The 6,828-nt window shown below is 60.5% G+C and overlaps 1 long non-coding RNA gene across 3 annotated transcripts; it reads right to left on the bottom strand.

Annotated features, from left to right (window-relative positions):
* Positions 1-1,195: 1,195 nt before the first annotated feature.
* On the bottom strand, positions 1,196-4,975 carry LOC129516512 (uncharacterized). Of its 3 annotated transcripts, XR_008665767.1 has the most exons (4): positions 4,322-4,972; positions 3,971-4,123; positions 2,610-2,923; positions 1,196-1,914 (listed from the first exon to the last, which is right to left on the bottom strand). It is a non-coding gene; the product is annotated as an uncharacterized LOC129516512 (long non-coding RNA). The 3 variants fall into 3 exon arrangements; XR_008665769.1 differs by having other exon boundaries at positions 1,196-2,923; positions 3,971-4,138; positions 4,322-4,975; XR_008665766.1 differs by having other exon boundaries at positions 1,196-2,923; positions 4,322-4,968.
* Between the last annotated feature and the right edge of the window lie 1,853 nt (positions 4,976-6,828).

Raw genomic sequence — 6,828 nt, 5'->3', positions numbered from 1 at the left:
CTGCCTGTGTCTCTGCCTCTCTTTCTCTGTGTCTCTCATGAATAAATAAAAAAATCTTTAAAAAAAAACAAGACAGCCAGAAAGGGTCACTCCCTCTCGGTTCATTCCTACTCACCCCAGAGAAAACCATTTTCTTTTTTTTTTTAATTTCTTAAAATTTATTTATGATAGTCACACAGAGAGAGAGAGAGAGGCAGAGACATAGGCAGAGGGAGAAGCAGGCTCCATGCACCGGGAGCCCGACGTGGGACTCGATCCCGGGTCTCCAGGATCGCGCCCTGGGCCAAAGGCAGGCGCCAAACCCCTGCGCCACCCAGGGATCCCGAACCATTTTCTTTTAGTTCTGGGGTAGTCTTCCTGCGTGTCTGTTTGCAAAGACAAGCAAGTGTGTGCGTCAGAATCCTAAGGAGACACAGGTGTGAATTCTGTCTCTCCCTCCTTCTTGCACAACGGATGGCACAAATTGTGCCCTCGTCTGTTCATTTCCCCGTGGCCCACCTGACCCGCTCTGGGGCCTCTCCCTCCGCGTGCGCTGCATCCAGAGCACCAACTGTCCCGATTGGACGTTTAGGGGACGTCTCAGCGTCTGGGCAGCCGAGGGAGCGGCCACGGCTTGACGTCCTGGCTGCCTGGGTCTCGGTTCACCGCTTGTGGAAGGAGACCAACAGCGGCAGTCAGCACTCGGGAGACGGAGGCTCGGCGCTGCTGACCTACAGACAGCATCACAGGCAGTGGGGGCCCCACAGTGCACCCCCACAGGACCCCAGTCTGGCCAGAAGACCAGGTGGGCGGGTCCCTGCCCAGGCTGCACAAGTCTCTTCAGGGTGGCCCAGTCCAAACCGAATGCTGAGGAAGGAGGTCCGCGAGGGGGGTCCTCTTCCTGGGCCTGCGAGTGCGGCGAAGGCTGTATTTTCCAAAGCAATGATGCTCCAAACTGTGGTCCCATTAAGACCTCGGGCTATATATATTCTGGGTAAGAAGCTCCTGGCTGGCCTGGGAACCGAAGCCCCTATTACCTCAAGGAGCAAGTGGTGGGGGAGGCACAGCCCTGCCCCGTACCACACTTACCATTCGCAAAATGCATTTAACACATACGTATGTATTTAACTGCATTTATATATATACACTTATATGACCGCAGTAACATCGCACTTTTTTTAAAGATTTTATTTATCTATTTACGAGAGACAGAGACACAGGCAGAGGGAGAAGCAGGCTCCATGCAGGGAGCCCGACGTGGGACTCCATCCCGGTCTCCAGGATCAGGCCCTGGGCCGAAGGCAGCACTAAACCCCTGAGCCAACGGGGCTGCCCAACATTGCACTGTAATTTAACCAACCTAATCTACTTTCCAACACAGACCTTTCTAGAAAATACCTGTATTCCCACTAAGGCAGGGATTTCCCATTGCCAAAGAATGAAACACAGGCAACCCCCTCTGCACACGCTGCTCTGGTCCACTTTCTTGTTTTCTCACCTCTGGCGTCCCCCCCACCCCCGGCCCTGGGGACAGCCTGGGGCCAGGGCTCCACAGAGCGGACTGGACGTGGTGGGAGGGAGGCAGAGGCCCAGGCAGGGCAGAGGCCCAGGCAGGTAGGAACCTCAGCTCACCCGGGCACCGGCTACACTGATCTAGTGTGGATGTCACGAAACAAGTGGAGTTTCCAAGCTGCCGCCCTCCTGGCCGCCAGAATAACCCACAACCCGGTGCCGCCCCAGCCGTGGAGGGGGGCCGCGGCTGGGCTGACGGTGCCTCGGGCCCCCCACCGGGCCCGCGACCCTCCGGCGGCACCGCGCAGCAGCAGCCTAGGCAGTGGGCTCCGGGACGACAGGGACCGCTGCCTTCGCTCCGCTCCTTCGGGCCCGTCCTCTGTGCTCCGTCCCAGGCGGTAGCTGGACAGCTGTTCCCAGGATCTGCTTTGCATTAAAGAGTGGTGTGGCCCTTTAAGAGAAGCATCTGCCGCCCCCGCGCCCCACGGCCCCTTTGATGTCGCGCTGAGAGGTTCCCAGCCGGGAGATCTGAGGGCTGCTTTCTGCCTCCCCAGGGGCCACGTGCAGATCACAGGGTGGGAGGGCGGTGGGCCGAAGGTCACATGGCCCGCCTCCCTGGCCTGCAGCCACGACTGCCGCGAGGGGACCGCAGGCCGCGCGGACGGGGACCAGCTGGCCCCGAGCTCATTAGGGTGCGGAGGAGCCAGCAGCTGGGAGGGCCACGGAGGAGCCGTCTGGGGCTCTCCGCACCCGGCCTGGGGCAGCCTGACCTCCCCGACGCCCTCCCTCACCCTGGCGGTGAGGCTCCGCACGGTGGGGACACTCCTGTGATGCCCCAAGAAGCCCTGTCTCCACGGATTTTCAGGAAGTGCCTCCCACCCCATGCCCTTCCTCCTTCCAGCTTTGGAATGTGGACCCTGACCCGTCGGCCCAGGCCAGCCGCTGCCAGCACGCAGGAGGGTCCTTCAGCCAGGACCATCCAGGGACGGGCTGAGGACCCGCGGGGAGGGCACAAGGGGGCAGGGGTGCAGAGAGGCCGGCAGGTCCTGCCAGGCGACCCCGGTGGGATCCAAGGGCTGAGCTTGGGACCAGAGACCCCTCACTGATCCCCTGCTCACTGGCATAGGGCGTAGGGAAGGAAGATCACAGCTGGATGACGGGGTGCAGCCTCCTCCTGCAGCCCTGGGAGCTCTCCCTGCTAAATGAGAGGGTATGGGGTATGTATGGTCTCCCTGTGCCAGGAGACCCCAGGGCTGCTCAGGCCGGGCTGCGAATGGCCACCAGACTCCCAGAAGAGGATATGTCCCCGCTTCAGTCCCAGAAGTATCCATAAGGGCCTCCCGCCCCGACTGCACCAAGCAAGCGGTATTGCTGATCAAAGTCCCAGGATACGAGGCCAAAGGGCATTGCCGAGTGGATGGGGTGGGGGGCTCTGGGGAAACAAAAGGGGGTTCAAATTCTGTGATCGCAGGCTCTGGCTTGGGGTCCCTCCCTGACTCATAGCTAGAGATGGGCTCTTGACCGGCTGGGAGCAGAGCCTCCTCTCAGAGCTGGGGGGAGCGGGATCGTCTGCCCCACTCCTCTTGGGCCTCAGCGGCCAGCAGCGGGGTGCGGTACGGAGCTGCCCAGGTGGCTGCACGTGGTGAGGCGGCCGGGCCGGCAGGCAGCAGCTGGGGCCCAGACGGCGGCCACAGCTGGAACTCAGAAAAGCCCTCCCGTGGAGCCAACCCTGTGTCCAGGCCTTCACGGGGCCCCAGGGGGAACCAGCGTGTGGCACAGGCCGTCCCACATCTGGGCCATAGCACTGAGCCCACCGCTTCTAGATGGCCTGAACCCCCACAGGCCCGGCCCTCTGGTCCCATTACTGGTGTGAGGGGCCCCACACGGGACTCCAGGTGGGACCCCCGCACCGCTGACGGCCCTGCACCGTGCCCGTGCCCTCCCCCTGTCCCCGGTGCCTCCTCCGGCCAGTCTGGGCCCTGGGCCTGCCCTACCTGGGGCCCTCGCTTTTTTTCTGAAATATTCCATCTCTGTTATCCCCAGGATTGGGCACGTGTTCACACGTGGGTCACATGTCAAATGAGTTCTCTGGCTCCCTCCCCCATATCTTCCTCCCCAAGGACCAGCCCTTGCACCCCCAAACCGTATCTGGGGATACCCCTCCTAAAGAAATGGACCCACCCCCCCGGCCAGGTTCCCATTTCCCCAGCTTCCTTGCAGCCGGGCAGATGCCAGATCTAAGCTTAGCCAGAAGCACCCGCTGCCCACCCGAAAGGGAGCCAGGAAGCCGAGAGGTGGGAATAATGCAAAGTCTACTGCATGTGGCAGTGGGCAGGGGGCAGAGAAGGGCGAGCCCCGCGCCCAGCACGTGTGGTGTCCCTGGTCAGGGGGCCACCGCCGCAAGGCGATTTGGGACATTGTTCCTGCTCCTTGTCCCCAAACCTGTCTGTCCTCTAGACAATCCACGAGCCCTTCGTACCCAGGCCCTCGATCTCCCCTGGTCCCGGAGAGATGGCCAGCAGCCACGCCAAAAAACAGCCATCGTGTAGCCCGTGCTCACTGGCCTCTGCAGGTCCTGCGTCATTTCACGTTCCCACAACCCTGGGAGGCAGGTCCTGTTGTCGTCCCCACTCTATAGATTATAAACCTAAAGATCAGAGACCCCGCCACAGGCTGGGGAATCAGGCCCCCTGTCCTGCCGCCATATCCCCCACCGTGTGGGTCCCCCAGACTTCCGTCTAACGAGCAAACGGGGGTGTGCACATCCCACGGCCCAGAATTCCCAGACCTTGGGTGGCCCGCCCTGTTCCAATTCAGGCACTCAGTTTACCTGGCGCACAGCTTCAGTCACCCGGTGTCCTACGTCCAGCCTGGTGACCAACGTGGGTCAGACGCAGCGGCGCTTTGAGGTTTGTTTTTGTTTTTGATTTTGTTTTCAGGAAAAATTTACAGAACATAAAATTTAGAGCGTAGAATTCCATGGCGTTTAGTACCTTCACCAGGTTGCACAATTACCACTACAGTCATTTTGGAACATTCTCATCACCCCAAAAAGAAACCTTGTACCCATTCCCTATTCCTCCCACTGTCTGGCAACCAGCAGTCGGCTGTTTCTGTGGATTACCCACGGTGGACACCCCGCAGAAGTGGGATCGTACACTACGGGGCGCTTTGCCTGCGGCTTCTTTCACTCGGCGTGATGTTCCTAAGCTCACCCGTTTTGGGGCGTGTGTCAGTACTTCGTTCCCTCCTACGTCTGAATACTATTTTATTACGCGCAGCATAGACCACAATTTGTTTATCCGTTCATTTGCTGATGGACATTTGGGTTTTCCACCTGCTGATGCCCGTACACGACGTCGCCACGAACAGTCAAGTACAAGCGTTCGTGGGGACCCCTGCTTTCAATGTTTTTAAGACCACACCCCGGAGTGGGATCACTGGATCATATGTTCTTCTGTACAAACTACTGAGGGGCCAGCAGACCGGCTCCCCGCTCCCCCCGCCCCCCGCGGCTGCCCCATTTTACATTCCCGCCAGCAGCACCCAGGTTCCGGGTTCTCTGCACCCTCGCCGACACCCGTCCTTTCTATTTTTGACCACAGTCATCTTACTGGCTGTGCGGTGGGACCTGACCCATCGCTGCTCAACTGCGGATCTCCCCTCCTCCCACCCGTCACGGCCACGGTGGCCGTCGCTGGGCTGCGTGCGGACAGCCTGGAAGCAGAGGCCCAGGGCCGGGTGGCTGGACAGAGAGGCTGTCCTGGGAGGACCCAGCAGATTCCAGGGGTTGAAAACTCTGAGGAGGAGTATGAGGTGCGGAAGGTAAAGGTGGCCTGGGGCGCGGGGGTGCAAGGACACACCTCCATCTGATGAGCGTGAGCAGCCCACGGCCACACCAGGGTCGGGGCTGCTGCTCTAAAGGAGCAGGACTGGGGAAGGCGGAGACACAGATGGACCGGGAATCTCTGGGGAAAGCGTTTCGATTTTGCTAGTTATGTCGAACAAACCAAAACAGGAACTCATTTCGGTCCAGTACGCAGGCTAAGACACACTAGGGCACACACCGGCGACTATAATATGCGTGCTCTTCCCGTGTCCTGGAATTTCGTTGCCAATCGTGACCGCCATCCCTGCCGCGCACCATGCTGAGCACTTTCACGCATGGGCTCCCGTAATCCCACAAAAGAACCACTGATAGAGGCACGGTCATTACCTCTCTTTAAAGAAGAGGAAACGGAGACACAGACAGAGGTCGCAGGCCTTGCCCTGAATCGCCCAGCCAGGAAATGACTCAGAGCCAGGTGAGTGTGAAGCAAGCACAACCCAAGGTGGTCACGCCATCCGGCTGGAGGTAGCACTTCCCGCCTGGGACTTGGAATTGTAGGCTCCTAGAAGGAGAGGGCTCCTTGGGCAGGTTCTCCCTGAAGCCAGGGTCAGCGGGGGCTGGGTGGGGAGGTTAGACACCTCTGGACGGGACCTAAGTTTGAAGCTACTGCCTCTGGCTGGCCAGTCCTAAGCACAGCCTCTAAACCGACCAACGACAGGGGGACGGCCAGTGTGGACTTCGGGACGAGGAGAGCTCATGGTCAGCTCTTCTGTTAGCTTCTCTGAGTCTCAATTCCCTTCATCTGGAACATGGGCACACGGCTGCCCTGACGGTGCCTGTGGGGAGGACCCGCGCTTGTGACACAGCCCGCCCCCTCCTTAGCTGAATGACCCCAGCCCAGGTCAACCTCCCGGGCACCTCAGACTCATCCTAGGCTTCAAGGGCTCCGCCACAGCATCTCTCACCCCTCAAGTGCCCCAACACCGGCTTGTAAGGACCCTCTGGGGTCTGGAGCGCAGCCAGAGTGGCTGCTGTGTGCGCAGCTCCACGCCCAGCCTCGGGCCTGCCGAGAAGGACAGAGGGTGCTGGGGCCAGCGGCAATCCAGGAGGCTGGGTGGGGAGCTGGGCCAGAGCCCCCGGGGCCGCTGAGCCCCTGCCCCACCAGGGGCTGCCCCACCAGGGGACACCGCCTCCCCACTGCCCTGATTTAGGAGAGGGGCTCAGTGCCCCCCAGTTCTGGATCCCTGTCCCAAAGGCCGGCCGCTCCCTGTCTTTAGCGGGTGTGATGGCGCCGCTGGACCGCCGCGGGGAGGGGTAAGGAGAGTCCTGCGAATGCCGTCCATGGCACTTCGTGGGTGTGCATGGAGGGCGAATAAATGCTCTTTTTCTCTCCCCACCCACCCCGCCTAGCAGCCTCCTAAGCAAACACCTGCCCCCTTCCCGTTTTGATGTCTGCGCTCATCTCGTTCTGTCCTCAGTGAGGAGGTGAGCGGATGGGACGGAGGATC

The sequence above is a fragment of the Nyctereutes procyonoides genome, unplaced genomic scaffold (assembly GCF_905146905.1).
Source record: "Nyctereutes procyonoides isolate TBG_1078 unplaced genomic scaffold, NYPRO_anot_genome, whole genome shotgun sequence".
Classification (NCBI taxonomy): domain Eukaryota; kingdom Metazoa; phylum Chordata; class Mammalia; order Carnivora; family Canidae; genus Nyctereutes; species Nyctereutes procyonoides.
The sequence above is the reverse complement of the archived record's forward strand: the minus strand, read 5'-3'. Positions and strand labels throughout refer to the sequence as shown.